Raw genomic sequence first — 15280 nt, forward strand, 5'->3', positions numbered from 1 at the left:
ATTCTCCCAAACCCAGAGGGGGTTCAAGATGTGAGGTGAAATGGCCACCTGGAGAGTATGAGGTACCAGAAGAGACACAAGGAAAGGGCTGAGAAGCAGTGACAGCCACTGATGACTGTTAAGATTATTTCATGGAATGTGGAAAAGCAAGTGTTCATGGAGCAAGCTGAGCAAGGAGCAGCAGGCAAGGAAGAGGGCCCATGAGTGGAGAGAACTCTTAGAGAGTTTGGCTAAAAGGAGAAACAGACTGAGCAGGAGCCGAGGAGGTATGAGCTGAAGGGAGCTCAGTTACGATGGTAAATTCTAAAACAAGTTCGTCTGGTGATGGGCACAGTTCACAAGAGGAGGGAAGACCAATGGAGTCCCAGGGGCATCAAACAGTGGTTGACACTGCAAGCTGGGAAGACAGTAAGTCCTCATCATAGGCAGAGCTAAGTTAGAACTCCGTGGGTGGAGTTCCAGTGATGACCAACTCCAGGATACGACCATGGGAATGAGTGGCAGAAGAGACAGGGAAGGAGCCAGGTACTAGGAGGGCGGTCTACATGCGTGTGTGTGCTGGAGTCAGGAACTGGCACGGAATCCTCAATAAGAGGACTGACTGGGGCAGTGAGCAAGCCCACAATCAGGGGTCTGTGGGCCGAGAGGCTGTGTCACAGCCCCCCTATGCCATGCCTGGAGGCACATGGGATCAGAGACCTCTGAGGACTTGGCAGGAGGCACAGGCGTGGAGAGGCAGGGCCTAACCCAGGTGTGTGTGTCGCGGGGGGGAGGGGGGCGGTGGTTAGGCAGGGCTCTTTGGGGAAGAGATACCTGACAGGGTCTTCAAGGATAAGCAGGACAAGGCAAGGCCACAGAGGAAGGAAAGGAGAAGAGAAGGGGACTTGGGCAGGGGAGCCAATGACAAAGGCCAGGAGTGCAAGAAACATGGTACCTGGGAGGAACTACAAGCAGTCCTGGACTGCTGAGGGCTACGTCCATAAGAAAAGCAGCAGCAACAGAAGGGGCCACAAAGAGAAGCAGGAGCCACATGAGGGGCCCTGATGTCACTCAAACACAGGGTGCCACTCTTGGGTTTAAAGCAGGGGAATGAGATTGACGATAGGGATTGTGTGGAAGATAGAGAGGTGGAGGAAAGATCATAAGTTATCATGGGAGTCCCAGAGCAAGGTGAGGGATTGAACCAGGACAGCGGTAGAAGGGATGACAGAAGACAAAAGAGGGACAAACAGTTAAAGAACAATTTGTGGGGCTTGGTGGCTCCCTTGGATGTGGGCAGTGAAGGGCAGGGGCCTGTTGGGTTTCCAGCTTGGGTGACTGGTATGGCTATCAACTGTGACAGAAAACAGTGGACATGGCATTTGTCTATTTGGTCTTCTGATCTACCTTATCTTGAAGGAGACAGGGGTGGTAGGGCGGGCAGTGGGTTGAGAGGAATGGAAGGGAGAAAGAGGGCAGAAATCTCTCAAATATTTTGCACAGTAAAATCTGACTAAAATGCACACACGCCCCACAAGCCTTTTTCTTTTTTTTTTCCCCCAAGAAGCAAAACAAGTTTTATTGCCACAGTAGTTCCTTTTAGTGCTCTCTGTCGCCACCTAATGGATGGCCTGGTGGAAGAAGCTCAAGAGGTAGCAGCCTAGCCTATTCCACGGCAGAGGAATCAAACCCAGGCAGGGAGAACGGGACTGCACCTGGGTGGGGGAGGACCAAAAGAAGCCCAGCTGCTTCTGGAAGATCATTGGGAGTCTCTTCTGGAAGACCAGGGGCTCTTGGAGCTAAAATAGACGTTCGTTCATTAATAATACCTACTTCAACAACTTAAGATTGTGTTCAGCAGATGCACATCAACCTTGACTTGTCTGTGCTCCCCAAATCAATATGCCTCAATACTGAGGCATATTGAGGCAACAATCTGTAGATATTCATGAAATTGTTTGGTGGGACAAAAATTGTGGGGCACTTGAGCCTAGCTGAACTCAGTTTTAAGTTCTAGCATTTAACACACCACCTCTAAGTTTACGTGTACTTTATGAGTGCAGGAATGCAACAAAAAAATCTAGTGTAAAGTCCTGGCCCTCAGGGCAAAGCAAGGGAACTACAACTCTTGCTGCGAACTGCCTTCCTCCCACAGATGTGGCACATTCACAAATCACATTCATTGAACAAGAAATGGAACACGTGCCACACCAGAGGTGACAAGAAGAGGGGACCATACAATAATAGGTAACTTCCCTGTCACACGAGACTGCTTGGAAACAAGGATACAGAGCCCAGCATAGGAGATGGGACAAAATAATGAGGGTCAAGGACCACACCTGGTTTAACTCCCAGTGAAGAGTTTTAGCCAGTAAAGAGCTGCAAGAAGGAAATCACACACCACGAAGAGGCCACTAAGATAAACGCTTGAATCTGATTAAGTTTTCACCTGAAAAGTGTGGGTAAGGACCTTGTTGGGTAGTACAGATTCAGTGAATGAGCCCTCAGATCCTGCTGGATCCCGTGATCAGATAAACAGCAGCTTCTCAGGAACCACTGCATGTGAGGTTAGGGTGAGGGGAGGGACCCGATGGAGATCTAATCCCAGGGGTTTGGTCACAGGGGCTGGCGAATGAGAGGTGGAGACCGGGAACATACGCCACTCAGTTGTTTTTTTTTTTTTTTTGAGACGGGGTCTCGCTGTGTCACCCAGGCTGGAGTGCAGTGGCACCATCTCGGCTCACTGCAACCTCCGCCCCCCAGGTTCAAGCGATTCTCCTGCCTCAGCCTCCCAAGTAGCTGGGATTACAGGCGTCTGCCACTGCGCCTGGCTAGTTTTTCTATTTTTAGTAGAGACGGGGTTTCACCATCTCGGCCAGGCTGGTTTTGAACTCCTGACCTCGTGATCCACCCACCTGGGCCTCCCACAGTGCGGGGATTACAGGCGTGAGCCACTGCGCCTGGCCAGCCACTCTTTTTTTTTTTGAGATGGAATTTCGCTCTTGTTGGCCGGGCTGGAATGCAATGGCACGATCTCGGCTCACTGCACCCTCCATCTCCCAGGTTCAAGTGATTCTCCTGGCTCAGCCTCCCAAGTAGCTGGGATTACAGGCATGCGCCACCACGCCCAGCTAATTTTGTATTTTTAGTAGGGACGGGATTTCTCCATGTTGGTCAGGCTGGTCTTGAACTCCTGACCTCAGGTGATCCACCCGCCTTGGCCTCCCAAAGTGCTGGGATTACAGGCATGAGCCACCATGCCCAGCCTAAGCCACTCTTTTGGAAAGCTCAGCAGAGAAGATGCATGAGGTAATACGACGCGTTAGGTGGCCTTTAAAGGGATGTTTATAGCTTTTCATAACATGGGTGTATTAGTCTGCTCAGGCTATAACAAAATAGTACAGACTGGGGGGCCTATTCAACTGAAATTTCTCACAGTTCTGGAGGCTAGAAGTCCAAGATCAAGGTGTCAGCACATTCAGCCCCTGGTGAGGGCTCTCTTTCTGGCTTGGAGACGGCTGCCTTCTCATTGCATACTCACATGGTGGAGAAAGCAAGCTCTCTGCTGTCTCTTGTTATAAGGACACTAATCTCGTCATGGGAAACCCACCCTCCCTCCTGATTTCATCTAAACCTAACCACCTCTCAAATACCCCATCTCCAAATAACATCACATTGGAGGTTTGAGCTTCAACATTGGAATTTTGGGGGACACAAACATTCAGTCCATAACAGTGCTGATGTTTATGTTTTAATGTTAAATGATAACAGCACAGCACAGCAGCACACACACTGTGTGATGCCAATCTGTTTGTTTGTTTGTTTGTTTTTTTAGATAGGGTCTCACTCTGTTGCCTGGGCTATAGCAGTAGCGTGATCACACCTCACTGCAACCTCGACCTCCAGGTTCAAGCAATCCTCCCACCTCAGCCTCTCAAAGTGCTGGGATTCCAGGCATGAGCCACCATGCCTGGCCTCCAATTTGTATTTAATGCCACTGAACTGTACATTTAAAAATGGTAAATTTTAGGTGATGTGTATTTTACTACAATTTTTTTAAAAGTCTAAGAGAAGGCAAGAAAGGAGAAGGAAAATTTAAAAGAACAGAACATATGGAAAAATAGAATGCACAAATATGCTATAAATGAATCTAAATACATCAGAAATCAAATAGATGTTAAAGGACGAAACAGACAATGGATTTTTAAAAAAATCTCGAGGCCGGGCGCGGTGGCTCACGCCTGTAATCCCAGCACTTTGGGAGGCTGAGGCGGGCGGATCACGAGGTCAGCAGATCGAGACCATCCTGGCTGACACGGTGAAACCCCGTCTCTACTAAAAATACAAAAAAAAAAAAAAAAAATCAGACACGCGTGGTGGCGGGCACCTGTAGTCCCAGCTACTCTGGAGGCTGAAGCAGGAGAATGGCATGAACCCGGGGGGCGGAGCCTGCAGTGAGCCGAGATCGCGCCACTGCACTCCAGCCTGGGCGACAGAGCAAGACTCCGTCTCAAAAAAAAAAAAAAAAAAAATCTAGCTATCAGCTGGGCATGGTGGCTCACGTCTGTAATTCCAACACTTTGGGAGGCTGAGGCGGGTGATCACCTGAGGTGAGGAGTTTGAGACCAGCCTGGCCAACATGGTGAAACCACATCTCTACTAAAAATACAAAATTAGCCGGGTGTGGCAGCACGTGCCTGTAGTCCCAGCTACTCAGGAGGCTGCGGCAGGAGAATTGTTTTGAACCTGGGAGGTGGAGGTTGCAGAGAGCCGAGATCACGCCATTGCACCCCAGCCTGGGCAACAAGAGCAAAACTCCGTCTCAAAAAAAAAAAAAAAAAAACTAGCTATCTGACATTTTCAAAAGCTCCACCTCACCGATGCATAAAGACACAGAAAGGAGGAAAATAAAAAACTGGGATGGCCGGGCGTGGTGGCTCACACCTGTAATCCCAACACTTTTAGAGGCCAAGGCTGGTGAACTGCTTGAGCCCAGGAGTTTGAGACCAGTCTGGGCAACATGGCAAAACCCTGTCTCTACTAAAAATACAAAAACTTAGCCAGGCGCGCTGGTGCAAGCCTGTAATCCCAGCTACTCAGGAGGCTGAGGTGGGAGGACCACTTGAGCCCAGGAGGCGGAGGTTGCAGTGAGCTGAGATTGCACCACTGCACTCCAGACTAGGTGACAGAGGGAGACCCTGTCTCAAAAAAGAAAAAGAAATAAAAGAAATAATAATTAAAAAAAAATAAAATATTAGTATGGTCGCTTCATAATACCAAAGGGTTCAATACACCAGGAATGTGAAACTGTATCTAAAACTGAAAATGTGGCCTCAAAATAAATAATAAAATGAAAATGACCAAACTCTGTGGAGAAACTGATGTGTCCATCACCACAGTAGGTTTTAACACGTATTCCATCAGTTGATAAATCAAGTAAACAAAATGACAGTAAGAAGAGAAAATACTTTCACAACAAACGGATAAGACAGAGGTAATGAATATATGTAGAATCCTGCACCCATACTTGGTGGTGTCATATTCTGTCCACTGGTTGTGGATAATGTGTCATGGAGCACTTCTCAACCAACTGCAAGAACTGGTGTCACACAGACCAAGTTCTTTGATCACAGTGTCATTTAGTTAGAAGTTGATTTTTTCTTTTTTTCTTTTTTTTTTTTTTTTAAGACGGAGTCTTGCTCTTGTTGCCCAGGCTGGAGTACACTGGCACAATCTTGGCTCACTGTGACCACTGCCTCCCGGTTCAAGTGATTCTCCTGCCTCAGCCTCCCAAGTAGCTGGAACTACAGGTGTGTGCCACCATGCCCGGCTAATTTTGTATTTTTAGTAGAGACGAGGTTTTGGCATGTTGGCCAGGCTGGTCTCGAACTCCTGACCTCAGGTGATCTGCCCGCCTCGGCCTCCCAAAGTGCTGGGATTACAGGCGTGAGCCACCTCATGCAGTCAATTTTTTTTTCTAGAGCAACTAGGAAAAAAAAAAAAAAAAAAAAACCCAAAGCCATGTGCTTGGAAATTGAAAAACACATTTTAAAATAATATGTGAGTCAAAGGAAGAAACAAAGAAAATTTAAAATATCTTTGGGCTAACTTAAAGTGACAATACTATCAGAACTTGCTAGATACAGTTGAAGTAGTTTCAGAGGGTTAGCCTTAAATGTTTACATTTGAAAAAAGGGTAGAAAAATCAATGAACCAAATTTATAACTTAAGAAGTTAGGGCCAGGCGTGGTGGCTCATGCCTGTAATCCCAGCACTTTGGGAGGCCAAGGCGGGTGGAGCACCTGGCGTCAGCAGTTCGAGACCCGCCTGGTCAACATGCCAAAACCCCATCTCTACTAAAAATACAAAAAATTTGCCGGGTGTGGGGCAAATGCCTGTAAATCTCAGCTACTCGGGAGGTTGAGGCACGAGAATCACTTGAACCCAGGAGGTGGAGGTTGCAGTGAGCTGAGATTGCACTACTGCACTCCAGCCTGGGCGACAGAGCAAGACTCTCTCTCTCAAAACAAAAAACAAACAACAACAACAACAAAAAACAGAGAATGTACTCTAAGACCATAGAAAAAATAATAAAGATAAAAGCAAAAGCAGAATTTAATGAACTAGAAAAGAGACACAGAGTAATACAGGGCAATAATGCCTACATGTCTGCTTCTTGTAAGACCAACAAACCTAATGAACTTTTACCAAGACAAGGAAAAAAGGGAGAAGGTACAAGTAAACAACAAACACTAGGAATGAAAAAGCAGACATAATTACAGATGTTGCAAATGTATAAACTATAACATGAACAACTTTATGCTAGTCAGACAAAATGGACAAATTCCTAGAAAAAAAAATTTAACAGCTTACAGTAGCCCAAGCAGGTGCAGGGAAAATAAAAATAGGTTTAGATGTGTCTGCGTGTACATAGAACACCTCAAAAGACACAGACAAGACCCTGGATGCAACCGTTCCCTGAAGAGAGGCCTAGGCAGCTGGGAGACCAGGGCAGCAGGGACACTCAGACCTTGCATCACTCTGGAGTTTGCACTTCCTGAATTGTGAAGCATGCACATGTCTCACTTATGCAACAGTGAATCCAAACGTGCCTGTATACAAGGAAAGGCCTCACCTGGCTGCGCCGTGGAGGCTGGCCTGGCGTGTGGAGCAGGCAGAACATTAGCAAGCTACCGAGCAGGTGCAGGTATGAACATCAGCTGACGCTGGCTCTTTGCTTTCTTTTTAATCTTGACAAATTTGGTAGGTGAAAAGGCATCATTTTTGTTTTCGTTTGCATCTCTTTGATTACCAGCAGGCAGAACTCTTTTCCTATCTTCATTGGCCATCTGTATCTCTTCTTTTATGAATTTCCTGTTCATAGTCTTTGTTCATTAGTGGTGACTAGTGGTAAGTTAGCAATAAGAACTGTTTGCATTCAAGTCTAGACTGAGAAGGAAATTTAAAAATCTGCCCATGTATTCTCACAATAAATGACTACTGACTAGCCTGAGATAATTGTACCCACTGCCCAGTCACAGGCATTAAGCCCAGGATGATTCATTTCAGACTTGTCCCTGACCTTCCTCATACCCTTTCCAGAAGGGCCCCTTGAGCTGCTATGGTACTCCTAAATCACTATCCCATTACCCAAATGATGGAGAGCCAATCAAAAGCTTAGACCAGGACACTTTCCCAAATTATGTCCCAATACCTTCACAATGATCACTTTATATACAATCTCATTGAATGCTCAGCAACACACGAGAGCAATGTTTAACTGAGGGCAACACTGAGGCTCAAGGAGGGCAAGTGACTTGATTGCTGAGGTCACCTGCTAGGTGCAAGAGCTGAGAATTAATCCCAAGGCTACCTGGCTCAAAAAGCCTAAGCTCATCTACTATACTTGAGGCAAAATCATGAAAGTGTGTTTTTACCTTGCCCAGACCCTGCACACTGCATCAAGGTCCTGAGTTTCAAGCAACAGAAATCAACTCTGGTTAAATTCAATCACAAAGGAGTTCTTGGGCAGCAGATCTGGAAATGGAGAGAGAACTAGAGAACTAGGCTCAGAAAAGCAGCAGGAATAGAGGCTGCACCACTGCAAACACAGCCAAGGTTATACTGCAGGGACCTGCTGGTTGGGACACCCACCCTGGGCACTGTTGCATGTCATCACTGGACATTAGCCACCACTGCTGGTTTTGTGACTCAACTGCCACCACCATGGCTAATCCCTCACTGTCCCTCAAGAGTCAAAGTCCCTGAAGGCAGAATGGGTTTGGCCAAACCTAGGCTTCATCGCCATCCCCTAGCTTCCAGAGAGCAAGGGGAGGGAATATATCCATTCCCCTGTGGCAGGCACTGCCAGTTGTCCCCCAACATCCATGTTCTCCATCTGCCTTACTAATGAGACCCTGCGCTCAGCTAAGGAGAGTTATTCCCCGCTTCCCAGCAGACCATGGGACTACGTTATGGCTAAGGAGACAGTGGCCGAGTGCACTCCTGCTCATCGTTCTCTTTCAAGCTTGCTCTTGTTCTACTGACTATGGGCGGAGCACACCTCCCACCCACTGACTCTGGGCTTGCTCACGTGTTGATGGGATGGGGGAAGAAGAGGCTTTAAGAGGCTTCTGTGACTCTGCTCACTCCTCTTGGACTCCTGACCTCCGCCTACGAAGAGACTTCCCCTGGCAGCTGCTTCTCCCTCCTGGGTCCTGGAACGACAGGCTTGAGAACAGATCTGAATCCCATCTTGCAGCTGACCCAGACCCATGTGTGAGAAATAAATAACTGCTGTTATAGCTACTGAGCTGCTGGTGCTGTTTGTTCCCTAGGACAAGATGATGGGTGTGAAGATGGAAATGGAAATATTGAATGGGCCTAGAAGTTAAGATGTCAAGTGCCATTTTGCCTTTCCCCTATGACCTCCTTCTTCCTACCTGGAGGAGTGGATGCAATGACTAGAGCAGCAACCGTCATCTCACAACCAAGAGGCAATCTTGAGAAATGGAAGACACCCACTGAGGGGCCCTGGGTCCTGGATCCTTACAAAGCCACTGCAGTGGTCATGGACAGCATGAGAAGGAAGTACACCACAGGCCCCCAACCCCAGCTTCAGGTTTTCTTAGGTAGAAACTAGGGTCCACCTGCCTCTTACTAAGATATACACAACGGGGAGACTTTTAACACAAAAAAAGGTATGAAGATGGTCAGAAGCCAAAAAAGCAACAAAATGTTCATGATATGCCGTATGTGGGGTTTACTCACTACATTGCTTTTCCACTGAGTTAGCATAATCACTATAAGTCAACCCATTGAAAAAATGACAAAACAGATTCTGAGATTCTCTTCCTATTTCTGTTAGCTAAAAAAACAGCCTTTGAATTGTTTATAAGTGAATTCAAGAGATAAAAATAAACCCAGATAATTCAGAATGTACTGAGTACAACACATATGCCTTCTATGTGATAAGCTCCCAGCATTATTTATTCAAAGAAAACTTGCCTTGTTGCAAAAATATAAAAAAAACTTAAAAAAAAAAACAAGTAATTACACAACACACCACCTCCTACAACACCAGATTCCTTTTCTTTCCTTTGTAACCTGACCAGAAGAAAAACAAAACATTGTTCAAATTGCTGAGACCCACAAAGTTCAATTAGAGCATACAAAATGCTCTCCCAAAATATAGCTACTAGCAGGGAAATGAGCAGGCTAAGCCTCCTGGTGAACCTGGACATTGGGCACAAGTAACAGGCACATTTAGACACCAACGACCAGATTCCACATGACTGAATCCAGAAACCCTGCCCCTTCCCATTCCCTTGGAGATCCAGGGGGACGCCATCAATTGCTCACTCCTTCTCCTTACACATACAGTTAGGGGTGCTATACTATACAGGGGAAGGCGTGAGGAAGTCACACATGCTTTGGTGTTCAAGAAGCTCATAAAGCCATTAGGGAAAGAGCAACATGCCAGAAAGCGGTTGTCCCTTCTGGCTACAGAGGTTGCAAAAGACGTCTGCAAGGGTCAGTGAGGGCCCAAAGGAGTAGTAACCAAGGCCCTGAAGCCTGCCTGGGAGCTGAGGTGGGCAGTATCAGCCTCTTCTCAATAATCAGTTCCTAAGGTTCCATCCGAGAAAGTAGAAAACCACAGAGGCCATTCTCATGGGTACTTTAAGCAGTACATCTGTTGGCAAAACACAAATGTTGTTACACAAATACTAAGCCACAGATTGCAAAGGCACCTGACAGCCTTTAAAATTCATTTCTCTTGTTTCGCAAAGCTGCACTGGGAAACTGTGCTGTTAAATTCTACACTCATAAAGGAGGTATGTTTTAAAAGAGGGGCAAATATGTGGGTGCTATTTAGACTCTCATTGATTTGTTCCATGTTTTCAGATAACTACACACCCCTCCGCCCCCGCCAAAGTAACTCAATCTCCACATATTTGCCTTTATATGTACCTTCTAACTCATGACTATGGCTTTGATTATCTCATAAACAATATTGTTCCTGTTAGCCATGGAGAAGCTAAGGAGCCAACAGCAGAGCAGGCTGCATGTTCTTCTGTCCCTCTTGTAAGACAAAACCTTAGGGCAATGTCCCACTGCAGAATTTATTTGTTAATTCACTCAATAAATTAAAATATGCATGATTCTAGGCACTGGGGATATATTGAGGAAGAGGCAAAAAAAAAATCTCTGTCCTCATGGGACTCAGATTCTATAGGGGTGGGGAGAGGGAGGGAGGGGAAGGGAGTGGGAGAGCACAAACAAAACCCAGCAGTAACACAGCTTGTGGCAGATGGTGACAAGTCCTATGCTAGGCAGGGGGAACTGGTGGGGCAGAGGCAGGCTGCCTGACTTACAGACACGGGTGTGCTCGGGGAAGGCCACAATGGGAAGGTGACACTTGAGCAGACATGTGTGATACCTGGGACAGAGGGCAGAGGAGAGGTCAAGGCCTTGAGGCAGGGGCATACTTGGAGGGTCCAGGGAGGAGCCAGGAGGCCAGCGAGGCCGCAGTGCATGAGTGGTGGGAGAGTGGCAAGAGAGGTGATCCTGTTGGGCTGTGACTCTGAGCAAGCAGGGACCCACTGGAGGGTTCTGAACAGAAGAGCACAATATTGCAGGACTAAACAAAGAACCAGGGGGCAAGGGCAGAGGCAGGGAAGCTGGACACCTGCACCTGGGTGGGGGCCGTGGAGGCAGGGGAACTCATGAGATTTTGTATCCATCTTGCAGGTGGAGTAACAGTATTTGTGAACAAATGAGGTAACCAGCGCCAGGTTTCTGGCCTGAGGAGCAGGAGTTGGAGTTGCTGTTTACTGGAAAGGAGAAGACCAGGGAAAGAGAAGGTCTAGGGAGGATAAGGAGTTCCCGTGACCCAGTCAGCCTGGAGACATAAATTTGGGAGCCATGAGGCTGGACGGAATCACTTCGGGAGTGAGGGTGGAGAAGAAAAGCCTGAACCTGAGGCCTTCCAACATCACATGCGAAACAGAAAAGACCGAGGAGGACAGACATTCACACACTCACCCAGGACTTCCTGAGGACCCATAGACACCAGGCACTGTTCTAGGAGCTTGAGCTACATCTGTGAATCAAGGAGACAATCCTGTCCTGTGGAGCTTCTGCTCCAGCAGGGGTGACAGCTAAGATAAGCACAGTCAGTCATGTATTCAGCTAGAAAGAGACAAAAGCTGTGGTTTGCACTGAGAAGGTGCACATCAGTGCAGAGACTCAAGGGAGGGAAAGGATTGTCTCGTATGGGTATTGGGGTTAACTGACGACGACAGCTCTGGGAAAAGAAGTGACAAGCAGCTCCCAGACTTAACAACATGAAGGTCATCACTGGAGACCTCATGGAGCAGCTTGGCAGAGCTGTGGCAGCAAAGGAACAACTGGAGAAGGTTGAAGAGGGTGTGGAGACAGGGACTGGAGTGTTGCTGGTAAAGGAAAACAGAGATGCTAGACAGGTGGGGGGTTGGGAGCAGCTTTTGTCAAGGTGGGAGAAGTAGCAACAAGTTTCTAGGGCAGGCGAGGGAGGAATCTCTGATGGGGGAGAGTGCAGTAAGGGACTGGAGAGATGCCTTAGAACAGGAGCGAGGGCCTGGGACAGGCGCTCCGTGACAGCATGAGGGAGACAGAGCGAAGGAGTAGACGCTGGCCTGTAGACACTCTCTTGAGCTTGCTTCTGTGCTCTCTGGGAACTAAGATATCAGCTGCAAGGAGGTGTGACAGCTGATGAGGAGGGTGGGAGGGGCTAGGAGAGACCGGGGAACTGCAGTATGCAGGTGGGCTTGGCGGCAAGAAGTTTACCTGGGGTAGACACGAACTTAAAGGGGGAATCAATGAAGGAGTCACATTCAGCTTCAGGACGGAGCAGGCATGGGGCAGACATGACTGAATTTCATGAGGCTGGGGCTTTGTCGACTGAATATAACAAAGCAAGAAAGTGCTGAAGGGCTGAGGCAGTGTGCCAGGGAGTAACGACGTCTGACTGGCACTGAAGCTACAAAGGAGAGGAATAAGGATACGAAGGAGGTGAAGTCTGAGAAAAGATGGAGCCACTGATGGATTCTAAGTGCCTGTGAGGTCAAAGGAGTATTGGAGTTGGGTATTAGAGGCAGTGAAAAGGAAAAGGATCTCTCCTTTTGCAGATCACAAAAAAGATAAAATGACCAGAGCTAAACAACTTTTACAGCACTATCCACTGTAAAAGTTGTTTGAGAAAGAATAAAATGTAGCCAGCCTTCAGAGCATATATGCATCTTTATTTTATTTTATTTATTGAGACCAAGTCTCACTCTGTCGCCCAGGCTGGAGTGCAGTGGCACAGTCTCAATTCACTGCAACCTCCGCCTCTGGGGTTCAAGCGATTCTCCTGCCTCAGCCTCCTGAGTAGCTGTGATTACAGGCACCCGCCACCACACCCGGCTAATTTTTATACTTTTAGTAGAGACGGTGTTTCACCATGTTGGCCAGGCTGGTCTTGAACCCCTGACCTCAGGTGATCTGCTCGCCTTGGCCTCCCAAAGTGCTGGGATTACAGGTGTGAGCCACCACACCCAGCCCAGAGCATATCCATCTTTAAAGAGTTGTCTTCGGCCAGGCACGGTGGCTCACGCCTGTAATCCCGGCACTTTGGGAGGCAGAGGCAGGCGGATCACCTGAGGTCAGGAGTTCGAGGCCAGTCTGACTAGCATGGTGAAACCCCGTCTCTACTAAAATAAAAAAAATTAGCCAGGCGTGGTGGTGCATGCCTGTAATCCTGGCTACTTGGGAGGCTGAGGCAGGAGAATCGCTTGAACCCGGGAATGCGGAGGTTGCAGTGAGCCGAGATCACACCATTGCACTCCAGCCTGGGCAACAAGAGTGAAACTCCGTCTCAAACAAAACAAACAAACAAAAAGTTGTCTTCAAGAGCATAATCAAAGATACTTTCACTTCTTAAAGTTTTGTTTCCATGTCTCGTCACAGAACATGGTACAGACAAATATTAGAATAGACTCAAGGGATCACTTGATTTTAACTACAGAAACTTTCCGGTGAATCATGAGCACTGTCTTGTTTCCAGCTGCTGAAGTATATGGGCACCAGACAAGAGCACAGCACTGTCACTCAAAGCCAGGAGTAATATGGCTGTTACCATGAGGACTACTTAGCAGAAGATAAGCATCTCATTATGTCTACAGTGAACTAAACTATTGTTGCCAATGGTATATGGATTAGGACCGACTGCCACTGCCCATCTGCTTATAGCTTAGAATCTGGTGAATGCAAACAACTGTTTTGGGGGGACTTCTGGCCCTTCCTTGGGCTCTGCTATCCTGGAAATGGACAGGCTTCTACAGGGGTTCAATGGTAGCCCCGAATAGTCAGGTGTACGTCTTAACCCCCAGACCCTGTGGCTCTGACCTTATTTGGAAGGTCTTTGCTTCTGTAATTAAGTGAAGGATCTTGATATGAGATCATCCTGGATTTAGGGTGGGCCTAATACAGTGACAAGCATCCAGAGAAGAATACGGGGACACAGAGAAGGCCATGTGAAGACACAAGCAGAGAATGGAGCAATGCAACTGCAAGCCAAGGAAAGTCTAGGACTGCCAGGCAGCCATCAAAAGCTGGAAGAGGCAAGGTAGGATCCCATGCTAGAGGCTCTGGGGGGAATGGAGCCCTGCAACATCTTGATTTCAGACCCCTGGCTTCCTGCACTGTGCAAGAATACAGTTAGGGGTACTTTATTCTGACTACTCCATAAACTTAAGCTCTAATTCTCGCTCAGCTTCTGAGCTTTAACAAAGGGTCCGTGCAACTTCTACCGTTCCCGTTCCCCGTCTTTACCAAAGAGGAAGCATTTACTCAAAGCCCACCTCCTGCAACAGCTCTAGATGCCGCTTCCCCCCTCCACACAAGGAGTCTGCTCCTCCAGGTCCCCATTTCCTCCTTCTCATGCTCCCCTCTCTCCTGGGCCATTCCCAGAAGGATGTAAACATGCTCTCATATTCACCCACGTGAAAAACACCCTCATCCCCCTCTACCCCACTCCTATTTTTCTGGTCACCATCACAACAAAACTTCTTAAAGAGAGTTGTCTATACCCAATCTCCACTCCCTCACCTTCCACTCACTCCAATCTGGCTTCTGTCCCCATCACCTCTAATTCAGTTCACCATGTGACAGGTAGGGTTTTTGCTAGTTTTAGACATAATGGATCTTGTTATTCCTGGGCTTTAAAGCCTTCACCAGAGGATGGCCAACTGCCTACATGAATTGCCACTTGACCCTTCAAACCTCAAAGAAACCGAAGTACAGACATATGAAAGGGAAGAAATTTCTAACAGAGGCAATAGCAGGAGAGGACCTCTGAACGGATAAGATACACTCAGCAAATTTCTAGATGCTGGAAGTAGGCAGGAACATGTTGACTAATGGAACAGAGAGGAATGTACTACAAGAGAGCTGTAGAGCAGATGAGAGCCTGTATACCTGTCAGAGCCCCAAAGAAGCTCTCAGACCAGACCAGACCAGACCAGACCAGACCAGACGAGAGGAGGGGCAAGCAGTGCTGTCATGTGTGCAACACCTGGGGGCTGCTGACTGCCAGATCCCGACCCACAAGCTTTGGGGCAGGGCACCTTCAATAAGCTCCCAGGTGAGGCTGATGCTGTTGGGGCTGGTGAGCAGAGCAAACTTGGAGTGGCAGGGTGCCACTTCTTCCCTCAGGCAAGAAATCAATGGGTCTTTTCTAAATCAACAGCTAGAACCTTCCCTTCCCCGCCCCCCCCCCCCC

At 47.7% G+C, this 15280-nt stretch overlaps 1 protein-coding gene across 11 annotated transcripts in view; it reads right to left on the reverse strand.

Annotated features, from left to right (window-relative positions):
- The window catches only part of MECP2 (methyl-CpG binding protein 2), a 66804-nt gene that overhangs the window by 19538 nt on the left and 31986 nt on the right, over positions 1–15280 (reverse strand). For 2 of the 11 annotated variants that reach the window (XM_063804724.1, XM_063804727.1), the window contains exons 3-5: positions 8573–8696; positions 7917–8016; positions 7115–7353 (exon numbers count right to left, since the gene is read on the reverse strand). The exons of 7 other annotated variants lie outside the window; for them this stretch is intronic. The gene's annotated coding sequence lies outside the window, so the exon portion shown is untranslated. Of the gene's footprint in view, positions 1–7114; positions 7384–7916; positions 8017–8572; positions 8697–15280 lie in introns of all 11 variants that reach the window. 2 more of the 11 variants (XM_063804721.1, XM_063804719.1) reach the window with 2 other exon arrangements.

The sequence above is a fragment of the Pan troglodytes genome, chromosome X, assembly GCF_028858775.2.
Source record: "Pan troglodytes isolate AG18354 chromosome X, NHGRI_mPanTro3-v2.0_pri, whole genome shotgun sequence".
NCBI lineage: Eukaryota > Metazoa > Chordata > Mammalia > Primates > Hominidae > Pan > Pan troglodytes.